This window comes from Ursus americanus, chromosome 15 (genome assembly GCF_024610735.1).
Source record: "Ursus americanus isolate L20-20 chromosome 15, mUrsAme1.1.p, whole genome shotgun sequence".
Taxonomy (NCBI): Eukaryota; Metazoa; Chordata; class Mammalia; order Carnivora; family Ursidae; genus Ursus; species Ursus americanus.
Genome location: NC_142141.1, coordinates 1,800,164 through 1,822,631, shown reverse-complemented (window position 1 = coordinate 1,822,631; position 22,468 = coordinate 1,800,164). Strand labels below are relative to the sequence as shown.

Below are 22,468 nucleotides of genomic sequence, written 5' to 3'. Positions count from 1 at the left end.
CCCTACCAATGACCCAGTTGAAGGTACTGTGGGAATGTACTTATTAGGTTTATTCAAGAAGAATGATGCTACTTTATTCAGTGACCCATATGTAAGAGAAAACCATCAAAATGTGAAGCCACATTCTTCTCTTCTGTATGCAAAGGCAAATGATCAAGTCAGTCAGTATCGCTGTAACTCCAGCAGTCAATGGGCATTTCTAACTCAAGAATGGGCTCACCTTTACCAGTAAACAACATCTTTAGCTAACGTACAGACCTTTAGCTGATGTTCGAACCAATATTGGCTGACACAGATCGCTCCCTGAAAGAATGTTCTCGGATTTTAAAAAATTAATAGGCATTATTGACAACAGGAGGTTTAGACAAATCTAAGAGTTGAACAGATAACATAGAAAGTTCCCATAACCCATGCCCCCCGACCCCAATTCCTCCACTAATAACATCTTATATGGATGTGGTGCATTTGTTATAATTAGCAAAACAATATCGATACACTTTTATTAACTGGAGGTCTAGAAAGGAATTCAATTTTGAAATATGCCCCAACATGGACGGACCTTGAAAACATATTATGCTCTGTGAGATAAAGCACAGAGAGAAAGACCAATATTGCATGATTCCACTTCAGGGCCCTGAAACCCTGCCACTCCAAGGACTTTGCGGGGAGGCCAAGACAGATGCCTTCCAGGTCTCCAGGGAGTCCAGGGTCTCATCAAGGCATGTGGCCTGTAAACAAGTAGGTGGTGAGCAGAACAGAGAGTGGAGGGCACTTCTCGCAGTTTGAGGGGCTGAGGAATTTTTCCTAGGTCAGTTCTGGGATTGCAGGTCCACCAGGAGTTGGCTGGATGGACCCGAAGAGGCTCCTGCCTGTTGGTGAACAGAAGGGAGGAGAGTGCAGAGCAGAGAGGCCCAGGGGAGGCAAGTGCTGCGGGTCCGACTGTGGAGCCATGGTCCTCAGGAGGGGCAGTGTGTCCCCCAGGGGACATTTGGGAGGGACTGACTGCGATAGGTGGCTGCAGAAAGGGACCCGGGAGGCCTGGAGGCTGACTGAACACAGTCCAGGGGGTCAGTAACCGTTGTCACCACTCTGCCCTTGCTGTCACGGACCCAAGAAGCCCCTCTGCTGATCCAGAGCTTTCTGGGTTTGTGGGGCACACATCTATTGAGTAAACACAAGTTCTTTCTGGACCCCACGATTTCCCGACTTTGAGGCCCACATCATCTGTCAATGAGCAGGTTGGCTGTCTTCTGTGTTTGTGGATGCCACCGCACCCCACCAGCTCTGGTTTTAATCAGGGCAGGAGCACAGCTGGGTCCCGGGCTGGGTCTGACAGTTGGCATTGCCTCTTCATACATGCGTGGAGGCGGTTTGGCGCAGCCTGGTTGGGAGGCTTGGTCATTCATAACATCTCATCAACTGCAATCCCTTGAAAACCAAGGAACTTCAGGAGCCATTCAGAGCTGCAGAAGCCCCCCAGAACTGATAACATGCACCCCACTGCTTCCTTTGCAGGGGAACCCCCAGGATGGGGGCCACGCTGGGGTTTCCTGGGGGTGGGCGCAGAGGAAGAGCCGACAGCAGGGGACAGTGCTGAGCTGGCACCAGCTCCCATTCCCAAAGCTGGGATCTGTGGACAGATGGGGAGGATGACTGAGGGGAAAGACATGTAACCGTGGGAGAAGGGCGCACTTGAAGGAACATTCTAGGAGGAGGCACTGCCCTTGGCCCTGGGAGGATGGGGGGGTGGCAGGAGGGGTGAGGAGGAAGAGAAAAAGCAGGGAGTACTGGGCCTGCCCCTCAGGAGCACTGGTTGGTTCCCGCCATGTTCTCTCAGCTCCAACAGCCCTGGGGAAGATGAAACTGTGTCCACATCTTGGTGGTGGGAAGGATGAAGGGGAACAAGGGTCATGGGGGCCCAGCACTCAGAGTCTCCATCCATCACCACGGCTGTGCCCTCCCTCTCAGATGCTGGCAGAGGAGGAAGAATGTCGGGGAAAGAAAGCAGAGTGGTGGTGGCAGGGTGGCGGGAATGCGGGGTCCAAAGGGGGTGACGTGACCAATGTGTGGTCCTCCTGCCCTGTCCACAGGGTACCAGATCCCCTACCGCCTGGCCAGCAACAGCCCCAGCACGTTCACGACGGTGGAGGTGGGGACCACGGTGAGGCAGTTCACAGCAGCCAAGCTGGCCCTGGAGTCGGCATACATCTTCAGGCTTTTGGCCAAGACGAAACACCACTAGGGGCTGCCGCTGGTGGCCACTGTCATCACCACTGAGAAGAGACGTACAACCCCAGGGCCCAAGTCCACTGTTGTGGCCCTGTGGGGAGGAGAGCTGGGCCTAAATGGGAGCCGTGAACTTGCTGGGTCCACGGCTTCCTGGGTCAGGCCCTGCACTGTTGCATGTCTGCACAGCCTGACATTTACCAGAAAGACAGGAATGTCCCAGGTTTAAAGCTGGAGACGTGGCTCAGCGAGGTTGTGTAACTGGCCCAGGGTGGCTCTGAGTCATCCTGTTGGAGCGCAGCTCCCTGAAGCCAGGCACTTGATTGCCGATGGTCAAAACCAGGTGCCCAGCTCAGCAGGGGCTCAATAAACAAGTTTTCTACCCAGCAGTCATAGGGAGATCTGTCTCCATGGATGCTGCTTCCGTTCCAAGCACTGGTGAGATGCTTATTGTACATTGTCTTGGTTTATCCTCACAAAGGCCTGGGGAACAAAGCGCTGTGAGCCCCAGTTCTACAGAAGTGGGGCCCAGACGGATTCAGTCATTTGCTGGGGCCACAGCTGTGAGGCCGTGACGTGGACACCCTCCACAGACACTCAGTCTCCTCCACCTACAGAAATCTGCTGTGGGTTCCCATCTCAGCGAGCGCCTGACATGCCCTCCAGGCTCACTCTGGAATCTGCCTCAGAAGACTCCCTCCCCAGGGCCACCCCAGCTCCAGGTTGGGAGATCAGGACCTGACCCAGAGGTCTCAGGGAAGAGGATGACAGGAAGGTGCTTGTGCACAGAGTAAACGGGGGGGCTCTGGGAGTCCCCAAGCGTCAGACTCTGGAGCCATGTGACCTTAGGCAAGGCCCTTCCCCTCTCTGTTCCCTGCACTCACCTGGTGGCCTCTTGGGAAGCCTGAGGGCCAGCATGGTCCGCAGAACTCCAGGGACAGAGCTGGTGCCATGGCTGCACTCAGAATGTGAGCCAGTGACCCCGTGGCCTGCGGGATCACTCTAGGAGAAGATCTAGACAGTCTTAGGGAGGCATGAATTGAGCCCAGAGTGCTTGGAAAACCATCCCAAGGGCCGATCTGAAACCTACAAAAGGTAGAAGGCAAAGGAGCCTAGCATGCACTGAGCCCGTACCACGCTCTGGCCACCTTCCAGGCACTGCGGCTCACTGCTCTCTCAAATTCCCTCACAAGCAGGCTGAGCATCTGGGGAAGCTGATGCCCCACAAGGTGGAAGGGCCCATGAGCTCTGGCACCTGCTCGGAGGCCGCCCCGGCTGGAACACCCAGCTGCTCAGGACAGGGCTGCTCGGCTCAGGCACACGGCTGACCCTTGTGATGGCCAACGGGGGGACGCTGGTGTCCCCCATCTGTGGCTTCAGATCTTCGAGGGCCCCACACATTCCAGGGGAAGGCCATAGCCTGCTGTGAGTCCCCCGACCTCAACCGCCAAGCCTCAGTCCCCCAAGGATGAAGACAAATGCACAGCCCCTCCTCTGACAAAGGTTACCTCTACTGCTAACTGGAGGAAGGAAGCCTTGAAGTCACTGGAGATGCCAAAGCTTGAGGTGGGTGGAGAGACAGCCATGCATAGTTGGCCCCTGGCTTTTGGCACATAGCGCTGTCTGACCTGCAGCTGCCAGCACAGGGGTGGGGTTGGCAAGACCGGGGACAGGCACCAGGAGAACCCCTCCTGCAGCTTTGGCCCAGGTCCTCAGGCTCCCTCTTGTCCGGGGCATGCTCAGGGCCCTGAGTGCCTCTCCCAAAGGCTCTTGCCATCTTCCTCAGAGTTGATGCAGCCCCGTAGGGAAATTCAGCACTTTCTAAGGCACAGGGAAAGCCAGGTTTGCTAAAGGTGTGACGTGACTTAAATCCAGATGGAAGCATTATCAGGAGTGCCCTCCAGGAGGCACCCTGGTCCACAGCGGGGCTGCTGCTGCTGGGGCTGGGGGATGCATGCCCACACCTCAGCCCACATGCCAACCACCCGCACCACCTGCCTTGGGCCCATAGAGCTTAGGGGATGTCTGCCAGGGCCTGCAGACCCCCCCAGCAGAGCTTCACCAATTGCCAGTATGCCCAGGAGGGTGGTCCTTGTGGCTGGTGAGGGGATGCAGGGCTCTTTGAGGGAGGAGGACCCCGACAGCCCAAGTGTGTGCTCCCAGAGGAGTGCTGACCACAGTCAGGTGGAAGGGCTCCTCCCGCCATCACCTCAGGGTCTGCGATCATCACTGTTCATTACTCACCACACATTCTCAACAGGATCAATCATCTTCATGATAAACAATTATTCCTTCCTCTGTGGGGTTCCTCTGCTGCAATTGATGGGACGGGGAGATGCATGCTGCGAACGAACCACGCTCGGGAGCCAGGTCCCCGCTCCCTGCGCTCTGAACTCCCAGTCGCCAGCACTGTGGGGACAGAGTGGCGGTGACACGCCCCGGAGGAGCCGAGTGGGACACAGTCTGTGTTTCAGGCTCGGGCTGGCTTCCAGGAAGAAGGAGTCAGCATGACAGATGCACTGAGCCTGAGATCACAGGGAGAGTCCATAGGGGCCTGGATGTGCTCAGCAGAGCCCAGGTGTCAACTTCGAGATGTTGTAGGGACGTGTGGTTGCCACGGAGCATGTGTGGGCTCATCCTCCTGTCTGTCCGACTGTCTCTGGCAGGAGAGAGCAGCGCTTTGGGAGCAAGCCAGGGTCTCCTGTGAGGTCCAGGCTGGGGCAGGTCCAGAGTCGGCTGTGAGGGAGCCGCAGGTGCCTGCAGAACTGGGAATGAGCTCCCTGTTCTCTGCCCTCATGGGCAGCCCGCATCCTCATGCTTGAGCTCACATGGTGCCTTCCTGGAGAAACAGCCGGTCACGTGTCCCTAGTCTGTTCTGTTTTGGTTGCAGAGCGTCCAGTGCCCCCCCCCCCCGAGAGCTCCTGGTGTCACTGGCAGAAGTGACTGCGCACAGCTTCCGGCTCCAGAGGATCCCGGGCAGCGACGCCCCCCCCCCCCCACCACCACCCACTACTTCACTGTGCAGGTGCGAGAGCTGCCCCGGGGAGAGCAGCAGACCTACTCCTCATCCATCCGCCACAAGGCCAAAGCCTGTGCTGTTGAAAGGTACCCAGCGCCAGGCGCGCCTTCCCCAGGAAACAGAGCAGGGAATATGTGTGGGCCAGAGATGCACCCGGACCGCTGAGCTCTCTTCTCCTAGTGCACACTCCCTGTACCAGGGACCAGGTCTCCCACCTCCTGGAGCCGCTCTGGCCTCTGCCCTGGGTCTGTCCTCTGGGCATGCCCTGTGCATGTCATGTGCATACCCCAGGACCCAGAGATGGATGAGGCACAGATGATGGGGCCAGGGAGCCTGGAAGTATGGGCTCTAGTGCCCTATCCCCTGAGAGGCAGATGTGGAGGAGGGGGAGGTTGAGAGAGTTGCACCTTCTCTTTGTGCTCTCTGTCCTAGTCAGCAAGGCAGACTTGTTCTGTCATCCATTAGTGATGGCTGAGGAGGGAAATGGGAGAGGCAACCCCACCGCACCTTGAGAACCCAGCATTTATCCAGCTGCTGAGGGAACCACCAAGCAAAGGCAGAGGGGAGTGGTGCCAACCACCACAGCTAAGTTCTTGGCACCTACAGCCTCATTGGGGCCCCTCCTCATGTTCCCACCCCCTTCTACAGTGAGGGACCAGAGCACCCCCTCTGCAGTGAGGGACCAGGGCACCCCCTCTCTATGGCGGGAGAGCAGGGCACCCCCTCTACAGTGGGGGACCAAGGTAGCCCCCTCTGCAGTGAGGGATGAGGGCACCCCCCCCCCGTGCTATGGTTGGAGACCAGGGCATTCTCCTTTATGATGGCTCATAGGAGACCAGGGCTATCTAACCATCTAGGTGAGGGTTCTCAGAAGTGACCTCAGGCCTCGTGTCTCCACAAGCAGGCCTGGGTTGTGCAGGCTCACGCCACCCTGTAGAAGCCCCCTGGGTCGTTCTGGTGGGCAGGCCTGTCTGGGGAGCTGGCCTCACATCTTTCCTGTCCTCCTCCTCTGGCCCTGACCGTGGTCACATTCCTTGAAGCTCACGTCAGGCTGTGAGGGGGCCACGAAGGAGCGTGTCCCACCTGCTCTGAGGGTTCCAGGACCCTGGCCAGCACCTATCATTGGGATGATGGAGGAGGCCTATACCCCATTCCCAGGCTGGCCAATGTTCCTCTCACCTTTCAGATAGAACACCATGTACTGATTCCCCCCCTATTCTGAGCACTGTGCTGTGAAATCTCACATTTCTCATTGAACCCACATGATAGCCCAGTGGGGGGAGATCATCGTCCCCATTCTACAGAGGAGAGCTGAGGATTGCAAAGGTCATATTTGCCTGCAGCCCCAGCACCACCCACGGGTGCACCTCCTGACCCTCCTCCTTTGCAAGGCTGCCCAGCTCAGCTTCTGCATGCTGCTGAACCTCAGGCAAGGGAAAGGAGCAGCCGGGGTGGGGGAGCTCCTGCACCGGCCTTGATCCTCAGGCACCCTCTCCCCAAGCTGTAGGGGAGGAGTGGGGGCTGGCATGTGACTCTGTCTCTGCCTCTGACATGTGGCAACAGCAAAGTTTAGAGAGAAAAGGAGCTCCCTCTCCTGGGTTCAAGGTGTAAGCATGTGACTGGGGTGCCACGTGATGCACACGTGGGTGTGGTCAGCACTGGGCATCACAGGGAGTCACCCCTTTGGGTAGCCATGTGAAAGACAGGAGAAAAAGGAATTCCAATGGCTTTTTCTGTCCTGGAGCTTCCTGAGATCAAACAGACAATGGTGAGCAGGGGATGTCACATTGGAAAGGAGGGGTCCATGTTTCCCGGCAGACAGTTTGATTTGGTGTGGGAGACGCTGTGGTCCGTCCCCTCCAGGGTCTCTTCCACTCGTCAGGAGACACACGCCGTGGGCCGAGTTTCTAGGAAAGCAGCGCTTTGTACATGGCCATGGTGTGGCCTCCCTCCTGTTCAACAGCCTCAGAGCAACTTTATCCTCCTCTTTCTCGATGTTCTTTTTACATTTTACATTTGCCGATTGCTTGAAATCTGCCAATGACCAGAAAACATAAAAGTTTAAACCAAAGTTCAAAGCAAAAAGTTTTGCCATCTACATCAAGTGGCCATCCCCACATTTAGAGGGTGTGGGTCTGGAGCAGGAGGGAGGTTCTGGGTTGAGGGACATATCGGGGCTGCATCCCGCAGACATGCAGTACCATAGAGGAGGAGAAGGCCCGTGGGCCCAGAGCCACACAGACATTCTGGGTGTTACTAGGATGGGACAGCAGCAGTGTGAGCTCAGCTGACAGCTGTGTATCCACCAATAACAGGGCCTGCCGTTCCTCTGCGTGTCCCCAGGGCGACGCGATGGACCCAACCAGGAGGGCCGGAAGGGGATTACTGTGTGAAACTAGAGGGATTCAGTTCAAGTCAGGATGCTGGCCCCATCTCCACGGGGTTCTTTCTTTGCTTCTTCCATGCCATTTAAAAAAATAAAGCCATGTGAAAAGTCAGGTTAATTTAAATGGCCAGGGATATCCTGCATGGGTTCAATATTCTTTGATCTTTGTGATGCTAATCACGAGTTCTGAATAGATGAGGCATAAAGGCAGCGGTAAGTAGCCTCTAAAATGATCAGGACTCAGGCTTTATTTTCATAACCAAACCGGGCAAATGAATGTAGGGAGCTCCTTCCGTGTATGAGACTCTGCCTCAAGCTCCATGGCAGGGACAGGGACAGGGACGGGAAGCCGCCTCCGTGCCACCCTCACCCGAGTACTTTGGCTGTGGAGCTGAACAGCAGGTCAAGCACAAGATTGGTTTCTGACTGTGCTTGCTTCCTGTGAGCTTGGACAGTGAGCGTCCTGAGCCACTGACCTGTTCCCTCCCCAGACAGCTGTAGTTTAAGAAAAGGTGTTACCTCAAACATTTACCTAAATCCAGCCAGTTTCGAGTGTGGATGGCAGAAAGCTGGCAGGTAGAGGGTGCTGAGTGGGAAAAGGCCAAGGGAGTCTGTGCGTGGCAGATGCATCTGGGGACAACGAGGTCACTGTGGGCAGGGGTAGAGGAGGACTTTGGGAAGACGAGAAAGAGGAGGTCACATGTAGGAATTGCCTATTCCATGAGGGGGTCATGTCCTGTGACTGTCATGGCAGCCCTGGGAGGGCCGGGTACCGGTACTGCCATTCTCACAGATGAATAAAGGGAGGCTCAGAGAAGTTTGAGGACTGGCCCAGGCTCAGATGCCAGGACCAGACTCTGGATTCTGGTTGGGCCGACCCTGATGTGGGCCTGGCGTGTGAACAGAGAACAGAACTGGGGGAAATGAGAGGGGTTGAAGAAGAGGGTCTAGGATGGTTTGTGCCTTTCTTCACAGGTCACCAGCACTGAAGTCCTGCTCTGCCTCAGGGGGGAGCACGGCAAGAGCCCGGGGGCGGGTGGAGGCCAGTTCAGGACTGGGAGGTAGACTAGGGGTCTAAAGGACTGGCTATGCAGGGATGAGGAGGAAGGGCTGGGTGAGCTTGCAGGGGCTGGGGCCCAGGAGAGGGGACACTGGGACTGTTGTCACCTCCCATGGAGCTCCCTTCACTGCTGCTGGGTCCCTCTTGGTCTATTTTTAGGGCACCTAGTGGGCTTCCTACCCCGAGGAGAGGGTGCTCCTGCAGCTCAGCCCCTGGGTGTGCCCTGTGGCCCCCGAGACAGCTAACAGTCCTGTAAATGACATGAGCCCGGGAAACAGGCCTAAAGCTGGGAACTCTGCTTCCTGCTCTCCGTGAACCCTCTGCTTGACCTCAGACCCTGGCGGAAGCTTCCAGCTGTCTGAAGTGTGTGAACTGCACCCCTGCTGTGTGTGCTGGGGTGGGAATGGAGGAGGCGGCCCTGCCTCAGATTCCAAAACAAAGCGTTAGAGAACAGTAGGTGCTAAACATGGAGGGATCAATGACATGTCTGACACATGTCCTCAAGGTAACATGCTAAGTGAACACGAGCACTAAATACAAGGACGAGGGTCGTTTCTGGCACGCTGACATGTGCCAGACACCATGTTGATGGTGACGAGCGTCCTCTCATTCACCCCTCCTGAGTCCTACCCCCATTCCTTCCTCCCTCCCTCCCCTTCCTTCCTCTCTTCCTCCCTTCCTCACCAAGTGCCTCCTAGGTGCGGGGCCTTGTTCTTGGTGCTCAGGGCACAGCAGTAAAGGAGACCACCTCGGTCCCTGTCCCTGTGGGGGAAGGCAGACACTTGTCCAGGAGGGGAACGGTTACTTACAAATAATGGTGGGGTTGGTGAGGGGATGGATGGGCCTAGAGGACAGTGTGCAGGGCACAGGCTCTTCCTGGAGCCACTTGAGCTGCTGCCAGAGGGTCCTGATGATAAGGAGAGCAGCCAGGATGCAGTGAGTGCGCCTTGGGTACTAGAGTCTCTTTCCTGTGCTGCTTCTGAACGGAATCTGCATGACCGCCTCATGATCTCAGTGCTTCTGTCAGCCCAGGTGAGATGCTTCTGGCTCACTGACCTGCCCAAGGCTATGTGGGGGTCAGCATGTAGGCTGTTGGGCTTCAGAGTGCACGTTCCTGACAACCACCCTGGGCCACCATCTAATCTAAGAAGGAGAAGCTAATGCAAATATGGGGCCTCAGGTGGTTGAGGCAGGAACCCAAGGAGAAAACCATGTGGTTGTCACCAGAATTAGATAAAATAGTTCCTAGGAAGCCAGAAACAGATAGGAAACAATTTGTTTTAACTTTATAAAGGATAGCTCCCCCAGAAACCAGGAACAAAGAGCATTCTTAAGGATGGAACTTTGGAAGCACCCCCAGGACAGCCAGGGCCAAAGCAAGGTCACCTGGCATGCCTTCTCCAGCTGTGGAATGGGGGCACAGAGAGGTCAGGAGACAGACCTGTGGTCGCGGACCAGCCGTAGTAGGGCAAGCAGGCATGAGAGCATCCTTTGAGGTGCCGGCCGACAGAGAACCACTGTACTTCCATCTTAGGCAGGAGGGCATATGAAAACAGTTAGAGGAAGATTCTTCTGATCCAGTGTCCAAAGATAGTTATCAGTCTTTGAAAACACAGGAACCTTCCTCTAGGCAAAGGATTACCCAGACCCCATTTGCAAATCAGATGGAAGTGGGGCTGCTGTTGTCTGACTCGGGGGGCATGGGAACCCTCTGGTCTCCTAGAGGATCCCTTAGAGCCTCCGGGGGTTCCACGGTGCTCGGTTTGAAACCCATGAGTTTACAGGTTGGCCTGGGAGGGAGGACAGAGGCCCAGCATAGAGGCGGTGAGGGTTTGCCCACTGGTAGCTGAGGAAGGAGGCAGAGTCCAGAGCCACTCCTGCTCTCCTGGTCTGGGAGATGGACACAGGGGCAGAGCCTCACCTGAAACAGAGCTGTTGCCAGTGGGGCAGGGGTGGGGGGGGTCTCCTCATCTGCTCCTTCAGAAGTAATGGCAAGGAAAGCCACAGGAGCAGGCCAGCCAGTGACCCAAGGAAGACTGGAATGTCCTCTGCTTAGAAGTCTGTCTGGAGTGTGTGTGGTACAGAGCTCAGCACAGGAGACCATCAACATGGACCTGCTCAACGGAGGGAAGGAGGGAGGCCTGAGCGGTGGCAACGAGCCACGCACCCAGAGTATTCGTGCCCCTTAAATTCCCATCAGCAGGCAGGCGGGGACATTTTCCCCCATGGACAACTGGCATTACCTCGTCTCAGGTACGGCGGAGAGGTTGCCCCAACACAAGATCCTCTTCCAGCCCCAGCCAAGCCTCTGGCCAGTCCTCTGGTAGGGGGCAAGGGCCTTAATGGGACTGGGCCTCGATTTTCTTGTCCTTGCAATGGGAATCACAGGAAGTCCAGCAGACAGAACTGCTGTGCAGTGAACCCGGGCACTGCCTGTCTAGGGCGTGGCGCTCTTGCCAGCCGGACAAGTGCAGAAACGAGGGGCAGGCAGAGATGGTCTTTGGAGCCAGGTGGGCCTGGCCAGGGCAGACCCCCACGAAGGGGCACTTCTGGGTGAGCAAGGAAGTGGTTAGGCGGGCCCTCTTTTCTGGCTCTGAATCCTGGGAGGGCTGTGGTAATCAGCTCCTCCTGAGAAATTCTCGCATCCCTCAGAGAGCGGTGATTTGCTTTGCCGGAGAAGCTCTAATGACAGGAGGGGCCCCGAGTAAAACCGCCAGCCTGGGCCTGCCTGGACGTTCCCCACTCCCCTCCACCCAGAAAGCCCTCTGTTCCTGGAGGCAGGCTGTGAGGACAGCGCTGGCTGCCTGAGGGCCCCTCCCTGGGCAGGACAGATCCCGTGGTCCCTGAGTGCCTCTTCCTCCTGGCTGCCCGCTCCCTGTGACCAGAGCTGGGAGAAGGACAAAGGCGAGGGGCTCAGGCCCTCGTGGCTCTTCTGTGGTTCAGGCTGAGGCCCTTTACTTCCTACAAGCTGAGCCTGAAAGCCACCAATGACATTGGGGACAGTGACTTTAGTGCGGAGATGGACGAGGTGACGATGCTGCAGGACGGTGAGCCAGCTGGGACCCAGGCAGGCGTGCAGACACGGGCATCTTCCATAGCTGCCGCCTTTGGACCCGCAGACATGGGCTCCCACAGAGAGGCCCCGCTTCATTCCGAGCCAGGAAGGGGTCACCCTGGGGAGGGAGGGCAGTGGCTGCTGAGCAGTGGGGTTCTGTGAGCAGCAAACAGCTCGGAGCACTCCGAAGCTTCTCTCTGTGAATCTACTTCAAGGGCTCACAAGTGGAACAGAGGTTCCTTTGATTGGCTTCCAAACCCCTACGATTCATTAGCATCCTAGAACTTGAATAATTTATAAGGTCAAAGGATAACCGGGTGTTTTTTTTTTATAAGAATAGTTTTTTATTATGTTCATCATCATACAGTACATCCCTAGTTTTTGATGTAAAGTTCCATGATTCATTAGTTGCGTATAACACCCAGTGCACCATGCAATACGTGCCCTCCTTACTACCCATGACCAGCCTACCCCATTACCCCACCCCCCTCCCCTCTGAAGCCCTCAGTTTATACTGGGTTTTGAGAGGTTTCCCCATTTTTCTCATTCACGAACCACTCCTCTGTTTTGCCGTTTGACAAAAGCACAGGGAAGTGATTGAGTTGAGATCCCCTGAAAGCTCCAGGTGGTTCTTACCCATTGTTTCCCACCTCAGGAGCAGACCCCAAGATCCCTTGTGCTTTTGGGTGCCGATCCTGCCAGGCCCAGTGGCAGGCCAACTTTTAGGAGAGGAGGGTCGCTCTTGCTTCAAGATGCTGGGGCTCAGATCCCAGGCTGCAAACCTGAGACCTCAGCTCACCCAGCAGCACTGGGTACTCATTCCCCACGTTTCCATCTTCCTCTTTTATAACCTGGGAGCATGGGTCCTAACGTGAGTCCTTGGGTGAGCTGGGGACCAACAGAGAGGTTCAGGGGGACCCTTCCAGCTTCTCGGCCTTATGCAGAGATTCCTCTTCTGCACACGCAAGGCGCCTGTCGCCAGGACAGACCCCCAGTGAAACTGGTTGTCTCTGTGGCTCATATTTTAATCTTACATTTAACACAGCTGGGGTTCTGTTTGGGAGTAGCACTGATTTTTAGCAGATGGAAGCAAACACAGCAAGCTGATTTTGTTGGCGAGTCTTTGAGGAAATTGCAAGCCAGTGAGCAGGACACCGCAGACTCCCTTTGCCCTTACAAGGCTCAGGCTCCAGCAGACCTGGCTTGTTTTGGAAAAAACAAAAACAAAAACAAAAACATTCAAGGGCCTCTCCAGGTTCCTAAAGCCTGTCTCAATCCTTTGATATTTAAATCCTTTCTTTTGATGCACCTATCCTGTTACCTTCCTCCTTAAAGATTTGCAGTTTCTCTTCACAGTTGACTGCCTTGTGTTTGCATGGTACCGCCCCCAGAACCACAGAGCCACTGAGCTGCACAGACTCCGGGGCTTGGGGGGCCCTGGGCTGGGGTGGGGCGGCGGGGGGGCTTTCCATGTGTGGGTGGTTTGCTGATAAACATTTTCTTGTTATGGTGGTTGGGATACTGAGAGGCCATCAATCCAGTGTGATCTGGAAAGCTAGGTAAGGGTCTACCATGGACTTCAGACAGACCAACAGGAGGCCAGAGAACATGCAGTAGAGGGCTCCCCAGAAGGCAGGATGGGGGGCTGCAGGTGTGCTGATACCGCCATGTCCCCGGTGCTGGGTGCCCTGGCAGGTGCAGAGGAGACTCACAGAGCAGGTGACCAAGAGGCCAAGTCTCAGATAGTCAAGTGGGTATGGGGTGGGGAGAACAGCCTCAGTCATTCCACTCAGTGACTCTTGCCAAACATTTGATATACCGTCTCAGGATCTTACAGTGGGCAGCCATGCAAGGGCCAACTCAGTATGCCTTTTGGGTTCAGTGGGAGCAGGGGTAGGGAAGGGGTGTCTGAGGAGGCCCGCGGGACAAGACAGATGGTGCAGGACTGAGTTTCCAGCGTGTAGGGCACGGCCAAGGCAGAGCCAAACTGACCTTGGCCCTTCAGAGAGCAGAGCTGAGCCCCACCATTGCCCGGAACATGCAGCTGTCCCTGCACCCCCAGAAGTCAGCCTCCCTCCCTTAGAGTCTGAAACCAAGAGCACTCTGGCCTGGGTTGACCCTCTATCCTGTTCAGAGCCTCTTTAAATTAAGTCCCTCCAATAAATGATGCCTCTCCTCCAGGGATGGGTGTGTGCCCCTGAGAAGATGTGGGAGAGCAGGAAGTCTCCCCAGAGGGTTCCCAGGGAAGACAGCCAAGCGCCTTTGTGTGTCTCCATGTGGGTCTGCAGGGGGGTGGGGGGGATAAAGGTGTGATGTTATCTTGTCATCTGCATCAGAATCTGGTCCCTTCTATCCTGGCAGAAACAAGCTCCATAGGCAGAGAAGGGCATCCACAGGGAAGGGAGGCCAAGGCCAGCATGTTGGTTTGCCGGCTTGCTTCCCCAGCAACCCCCCGAGCCAGTCTCTGGTCCTGCCTCCTCACCAGAACCAGGAGGGAACTGGCATTCCTGAGGAGCGGTAATGCATCCTCCCGCGTAAAGGATGAGAAGTACACCTCTACCCTCCCTGCTCTGTGGCCGTCGAAGCCCCCTCTCTAGAGGCAGCAGCTACTTGAACACTTACAGAGCACTTATTTTTTTATAAGAATATTTTTTTATTATATTATGTTAGTCACCATACAGTACATCCCTGGTTCTTGATGTAAAGTTCCATGATTCTTTGGTTGCGTATAACACCGAGTGCACCATGCAATACGTGCCCTCCCTACTACCCATCACCAGCCTATCCCATTCCCCCACCCCCTCCCCTCTGAAGCCCTCAGTTTGTTTCCCAGAGTCCATAGTCTCTCATGCTTCATTCCCCCTTCTGATTCCCCCCTTTCTTTATCCGTTTCTTCTCCTACCGATCTTCCTAGTTCTTCTGTTCCATAGATAAGGGGAACCATATGATAATTGTCTTTCTCAGCTTGACTTATTTCACTTAGCATAATCTCCTCCAGTGCCATCCATGTTGCAGCAAATGTTGAGAAATCGTTCTTTTTGATAGCTGAGTAATATTCCAGTGTATATATGGACCACAACTTCTTAATCCAGTCATCTGTTGAGGGGCATCTTGGTTCCTTCCACGCTTTGGCTATTGTGGACAATGCTGCTATGAACATTGGGGTGCATATGGCCCTTCTCTTCACTATGTCTGTATCTTTGGGGTAAATACCCAGTAGTGCAACTGCTGGATCATAGGGTCGCTTAATTTTTCACTTTTTAAGGGACCTCCACACTGTTTTCCAGAGTGGCTGTACCAACTTGCATTCCACCAACAATGTAGGAGGGATCCCCTTTCTCCACATCCTCTCCAGCAATTGTTGTTTCTTGGCTTGTCAATTTTTGCCATTCTAACTGGCATAAGGTGGTATCTTAGTGTGGTTTTGATTTGAATTTCCCTGATGGCTAATGATTTTGAACATTTTTTCATGTGTCTGTCTGTGCCATTTGTATGTCTTCATTGGAAAAGTGTCTGTTCATATCTTCTGCCCATTTTATGATTTGTTGATTTGTTTCAGCCCCAGGGCACGAGTGACGCAGCACCCGCGTGCAGCCCAGAAGCCCTGCTTTGTGCAGCCCGTGAGCAGAAAGGTCTATTTCTCCATGAGAGACAGCTGTAAGACTTGCTGGAGCTCCTCCTCCTCCCCTAGAGCCGGAGCTCCCACTCCTCCAGCTCTTTGGCAGACAGCTCCATGGCCTGCTGTGAGTCGCTATCGAAATGGCTCCTCTCACTCGAGGCTCCAGGGCACAGGCCTTCTGAGCTGGTGAGCAGGATCTCCTGGATGGCCCTGTGGGGAAAAAGAGGTGGAAAAAAGCAGCCCATTACCAGAAGCATTACCAGCACCTGCATTTACCTGTCCCCTGAGAGCACACCATGCAGGGCACATTATATGCGCCCCACGGCCACATTGCCATTCAGTCCCCTGTGACTCTGGAGGGGTGGGTGCTGTGTATAGGTGAGAAATCCGAGGCTCAGGAAGGTGAACAAACCCGCTCAGGGTCTCCTCCCAGCTCCTTCTCCACTGTCTTCCCATTGATGTGTCCTAGGGCTCAGCCCAGGAAACAGGAGCTCTTTAAGGCCTGGCGTCTGTCTTGTCCACCTCTGGGTGATCGGCACCCTACACAGGACCTGGTCTTCTGCAGGTGATGGAGCCCACGTGAGAGAAGAAACAAACCCCAAATACATCCTGAAAAGGCCCTGCTGCTGCTCCCCCCGTCCAGGTGGCAGTCGCACTCCTCTTAGGAAGGTGCCTAATACAACACTGGGTCCACCCTCTGCTGAGGCCAATGTGTGTGATGTGATCTATTGCTAAGATTTTGTTTTGTTTTGTTTTTTGGGTTTTTTTGTTTTGTTTTGTTTTGTTTGGGGTTTTGTTGTTGTTGTTGTTATTGTTGTTGTTGTTGCTGCTGCTGCTTAAAAATGGCCTCAAAATCCACTTAGGAGAGTCTATAGCCACACAAAGGGAACTACACTTGAGTGACAGACTGTATGAGCCACTGCAAGTTTCAGAACAGCCAGATTAAATGTTGTGACCAATTGAGAAACACTGGTGTCTGTTATGAGTTGTACTCAGTGTGACCACAATACCGCCACTGTCTAGAAAACACACTCAAATCCTTAGATTTCAGATAATGCTGGGCCCCATGAAAGGCAGGGATTGACTATCCTACTAGGAAAAATCAAACTTGACATTTTCTAATGGAGGAGACATTTAAGTGGGCCAGCAGCCTTGAAATTACAGGTGGCGTTCACATTTTTAAACAAATTACGGGAAAGAAGGGGGTTTACAAGTGAAGCATTTCATTTGGAATGCAAATCTATATTTAAAAATAGTCTCTTCGTTTTGTTTGCTCTGATTTAGTAAATTACTCATATTTTTTTTATACTTCAGTTACCCGGCAGTTGACAGGTATTTATTTCTACAATATATCCTATTGACCACCTCCTGCTCTGGGCTTCTTGCGATTAGTTTGTTCTACTGGGCTCTGAACGGGGACAGCTGATGGACACGAATGCCAAGTTCCTTTGGTACAGCCGTCCGCCAGTCACAGAGCTGTCCGATGGCAACCACGGGGCTCCGAGCCCCATGTGCTCAGGGGCCAGGACAGCACGGGACAAAAGCCACTTTGTAGAGGTGATGGTCTGTTCCAAGGCTCTGAGATGTCTTTATAGAAAAGAGCTTACTTAGTTACTGGCAAGCCAAATGCCACATCTACAAAGGAAATGCTAAATTTCTGGTAGAATTTAGCACAGTAGAGAAGACCAATCTTTGGGTTGATTAAGTTAGTGGAGGGTGGGAAACAGAAGTTCTTGGGACCTTGAATCTCCATTTTGAAAGTCTCCCACCTCCCACCAAAGGCCCTACAGGAAGCTGGGGTTGTGAGACCTAATGGGCCTTACATCAGAGATCTTGAAGTTCACCTTTAACCTCCTATTTTTACAGAGGAAGAATGGGGAGGCAGCCATGCCTAACAGGGACACGTCATCCACTGGCAAACTGGGGTCCACAGACCTAGAGCCGGTGGGGGCCCTGAGACAAGCTCAGGGGATACAGCTACCCAGAGGCAGGGGTGGGAGCCAGTTCCCATCATGTCCCCACACTGGTGAGGCTGGAAACTACAGAACACCAGGCAGCAAACTTCCATGTTCATTGGAAGACATTTGGAACTGTCACCTTTAAGGGTTCTTTCACTTCTTGAGATGTGTCACTTGGCAGTGGAGTGAAGGAAGGGTCCACAGCCACTTCGTCAATTCCTGCACATTCTGCATGCCTCACAGAGCCCAGGCTATGAAAGCCCCACTCTTGTCCCTCCTGGAGCAACCGTGTCAAGTCTGTCCTTTTTTTTTTTGTAAATTCTTTTTTTTTAAATGATTTTTTATTATATTATGTTAGTCACCATACAGTACATCCCCGGTTTCCGATGTAAGGCTCAATGATTCATTAGTTGCATCTAACACCCAGTGCACCATGCAATACATGCCCTCCTTACTACCCATCACCGGTCTATCCCATTCCCCCACCCCCCCCAAGTCTGTCCATTTAACCCTCATAGAACCTCTAAACGTGCTCCTCACTCATGGTCAAATTGCACGCGAGTGGAGCTAATACCTACTGATGCCACTGAGCTGCCACATAAGGAGAGGCAGCAGGAACCTTCAGCGGTTAGGGGCCACCACTTGAGAGTTCAGGAAGCCCCCTCATGGCTGGTGTACACACCCCAACTGTGGCCTTCCTGTCCTGACTTCCCACCCAGCACCCCTGCTCCATTAGCAGCACCAGGATGGCCGGGGAGTGCCCCTGACCTGGCTCTTCTCCCCCTTGCTCCTTGCTGGGCAGCAGCTCTAGCCTGGAGGGGTCTCCATCATGTTCTGTCCTGGCTTACAAGTCCCATGGAGGCAGTCCATTTAGGACAGGGTCCCCTAGAGCCTCCTCTGGGTTTCCTGGCATGCCCACGCATGCCCTTCAGCCCCTCCCTTTTTAACGGAGTCCCTTCCAGTCCTCCCATCTTGCCAGGCTCTGCCCCCAGCTAGGCATGGCATCTGCCTCTCCAAGGCCATGTCTAGACCACAGTTTGCTTTGGATTCCATCATCACCAGGGCCCCTACATCTCCTGACCTCAAACCATCCCCTCTCTCCTTCCTGGTCTGGATGTGATGCTGGCACTCTCCTGGACAATCTTATCAACCTGGAGGAAGAAGATCAGCTGCACAGACCCCTCCGTGGACCACTAGCCCAGTGTGGCCACTTCTAGGCAGACCTCACCTCACTGTGGCCATGAACACAGACCAGGGCTTCTGCTCCCATCTCCTTACCCCATGACCCTCTGCCCTAGGCACTGCCCTACCTCTCCCCAGGAAGGCTGCCCCATTCTGGCCTCAGGAACTTCCCTTGTTGACCAGAGTTCCCATGACGTTCTCATCGCTGCCCTTGGCCCTGCCTGTTGCTGTGTTGTGCCTCTCTGGCCCAGCTCCAGCTAGGCTTCTGAACCCAACCCCCCAGCCTGGCTGAGCCCTCTCCACAGACCCGGTGAACACCCTTGCTGGGACAGGGCAGCCTTCCTTGCCAGTTCTCCCCTCTGTGACTTTTGTCTTCAATGCATGTTGCTGTTGGCAAAAGTACCCAAATTGGAAATAAGGCAAAGAGAGGTCAGAGTGTCCGGTGCTGTCCATGGCCCACCAACACTACTTCATTATCTAGGATAGAGGTGCCTTGAGAGGACTTTCACTGAGGATTAACACCTGGAATGTAGGGAGGACACATGTAACCCTGTGGGTATTCTGTCTGATAGGAGATGATCACTATAGAAGAGATCACTCCCCAGGCTATGGTTTCTTGGCCCTGTCGTACAACACCCAGTTCTGTGTGTACCATGGAAGCGTTGCTGGGCCGCCCTTCCCCAAATGCCTGCAACGTTCAGCCCTGGAGGCTCTGCACCAGCCACGCCGTCACACTGGCCCTCCTCAGAGAGCCAAGCTCAGGCTCCTTCCCACAGCTGGGCTCGGGTGGTCCGTGGTGCTCCCCCCAGGTGGGCACACCAACCACGTCGTGTCCTCTGACCTGCCACCGACCCTCGGATGCTGTCACGTGGCCTGGCGGGCAGGTCCCAGCTCCTGACACCAGTTCAGGAAACACCCCGCCCTTCCCAGCCCTTACCTGCCACTGGATCAGAACAGAGGAGGTGGTGTGTGGTGTCACCGAGACGAAACTTGGAGGCTCTCCCAGACCTGTAATACAAGAAAGAAGAAAGCGAGGATTACCTGGTTCTGCTTGTACTTGGCTGCCAGTCTGGAGATCTGTTCTCATCTCCTGCAGTCCCCACGTCAGCCCTGTGGATTGTAACCCACATCATAGAGTTCACAGCATTGAAATTTAGAGATTTTAAGTGGCTTGTCCAGAGTCACAACACGGACGTGTGATGCATCTGGGACAGGAATGTAGTTGGTTCCCTGAGGACAGAGGTCCCTGAACACCTGGGACCACTAGGTCATGCCCTGTACACAAACCAAGGGCTCTTCTCACTCTTTCTCAAAATATCCTGCCCCAAGATTTCTGCAGGAGACAGTTGATGCCTGAAAGAGTTTCCTGGGCTGAGGAAAGACCTCAAACCCTGACCTAGCCTCTTGCCTCTAGATTTTAATCCCTGACCCAAAATCCAATGCAGATGCTCCCAGAGTGAAGCCCCTCTGAAGGGCCGGGGGAAGCCCAACTGTGGCTGTCCTCCCCCAGCATCTTTGCACTATCGGCCTCCTCACTTGGAGCCTTCCTGGTGACCAGCTGACCACCCTCAGTGACCAGCGAGTGGTCTGCTCAGCTCACAGGTTGACTCGGAACCCAGGACACTCCTAAACAACTCTCACATGTCAGCTCTGCCAAGAATTATCTTCCCTTCAACTGACCAACCCTGGCTGAGCAGTTCCTGTCAATTAACTGGGAAAATGGCCATCTAGGCTGGTGCTCTGATAATTTAATGAATGGAGTCTGGGACCCTCAATGTCTGACTATTGATCTGAGCAGCCATCCGAGCAGCCTGGACTAAGATCTGGCTGACAATGGACAGGGGCTGCACTGGCTCTGAGTGGTCACCTTCTCTGCTCCTTCCCTCCCCTCCAAAATCCAGGCTCCATGGGCTCCTCATCTGTCCCTAGGCCCTGCAGTGGCAGGGGACAGAGCCCATCTTGTCTTAGAGCAAACCCTCCACACCACCCCAGGACTCTGATAATCCTCCAGGCCCTCCTTCCTCTGTCACTACTGAGTATTTTTCCAAAGAAAACAAAAATACTAAATCAAAAAGATATATGCACCCCCTATGTTCATTGCAGAATTATTTACAATAGCCAAGATATGGAAGCAACTCAAGTGTCCATCAATAGGTGAATAGATGAAGATGGGTTACACACACACACACACACACACACACACACACACACACACACTGGAATATTACTCAGGCATAAAAAAAATAATGAAATCTTCCATTTGCAACAACATGAATGGATCTAAAGGGTATTATGCTGATTGAAATAAGTCAGTTAGAGAAAGACAAATGCCATGTGATTTCACTCATATGTGGAATATAAAAAAACAAAAGAAATAAACCAGAGAACAAATGCAGAGAACAAACTGGTGATTGCCAAAGGGAGGTGGGTTGGGCATGGGTGAAATAGATGAAGGGGATTAAGAGGTACAAACTTCCAAATATAAAATAAATAAGTCATGGAGATGAAAAGTACAGCATAGGGAATACAGTCAATAATATTTTGGGACGCCTGGGTGGCTCAGTCAGTTAAGCATCTGCCTTCAGCTCAGGCCATGATCCCTGTGTCCTGGGACCAAGTCCCACATCCGGCTCCTTGCTCAACAGGGAGCCTGCTTCTCCCTCTGCCTGCCACCCTCCCTGCTTCTGCTCTCTCTACCTCTCCTTCTTCGACAAATAAATAAAATCTTTAAATAAGTAATAATAATATTTTAGTAACACTGTATGGTGACAAATGGTGACTGCACTCGTCATGGTGAACACAGTAACATATAGAATTATCAAATCAATATGTTGTGCACCTAAAACTAATATAACATCACGTGTATATCAATTATACTGGATGTATTTCAATTATACTTCATAATAAAAAAAGAAAAAATATACGACGATGAATTATGGTCAGCTCAAAAACATTTGCTAAAAGCAAGATTTCAAATTAATCATTTTCTTGATACTGGAGTAGAAAGAATAAAAACTGGAAAAGATGGTGAGCTGGCGATCTCTCTCGCTAGTAAATTCCAACAGCTGCTCATTAGCTCATCTTTTATGTCTTTAACCCTAGCATCTGAATGTGTTTCTGAATGCTTGCATGATCACAGACTGTAGTGTTTATCTGTGATATCCAAGTCCCTACATTTCAGGTGATACATTTCTATTTATAGTTTTTCCCTGCAGAAGCCTCAACAAAAGCAAAAATGACAAATTTTGGGGTGTTGCCAATTAATCAATCAACTAATATTGTGGTTAAATGTACATAGCATAATATTTATCATTTTTACCATTCATAAATGTACAATTCAACATAAATGTACAATGTTGTATAATTACCATTACTGTTATCTATATCCAAAACTTATTCGTCATCTTCCACTAAACCACTCTACCCATTAGACAATAACTCTCCCTTCTCCCCTCTCCCAGTCACTCTATTCCACTTTCTGTCCCTATGAACTTAACTATTCTGGGTACCTCATGTAAATGGAACCATCTAATACTTGTCCTTCTGTGTCTGGCTCATTTTACTAAGCATAGTGTTTTCAAGGTCCATTCATATGATCACATACTTCAAAATTTCATTCCTTTGTGTGGCTGAAAAATATTCCATTATATATATTTCTTTTTTTAAAGTCTAATTTATCTAAGTAATCTCTACACCCAACATGGGGCTTGATCCCACAATGCTGAGATCATGACCCTACTTGAAATCAAGGTCCAACACCCAACTGATTGAGTCACCCAGACACCCCCATCCTAGTAGTTTTAAAGTCATATATCATTGTGGTTTTGATTTCCACTAACAGGCACCAGTTTTTTTTAATTATATTTATTTTTTAATTCCAATACAATTAACATACAGTGTTATATTAGTTTCATTGTATAATTTAACAATTCAACAATTATTTATTTTTTTAAAGTAGGCTTC

The 22,468-nt window shown here is 52.8% G+C and overlaps 1 long non-coding RNA gene across 1 annotated transcript in view; it reads left to right on the top strand.

The window, feature by feature from the left end:
* The window catches only part of LOC123789436 (uncharacterized), an 85,806-nt gene extending 83,178 nt beyond the window's left edge, over positions 1 to 2,628 (top strand). Inside the window, exon 13 of the long non-coding RNA XR_015726823.1 lies at positions 2,091 to 2,628. This is a non-coding gene — a long non-coding RNA (uncharacterized LOC123789436). The remainder of the gene's footprint in view (positions 1 to 2,090) is intronic.
* Positions 2,629 to 22,468: the final 19,840 nt, after the last annotated feature.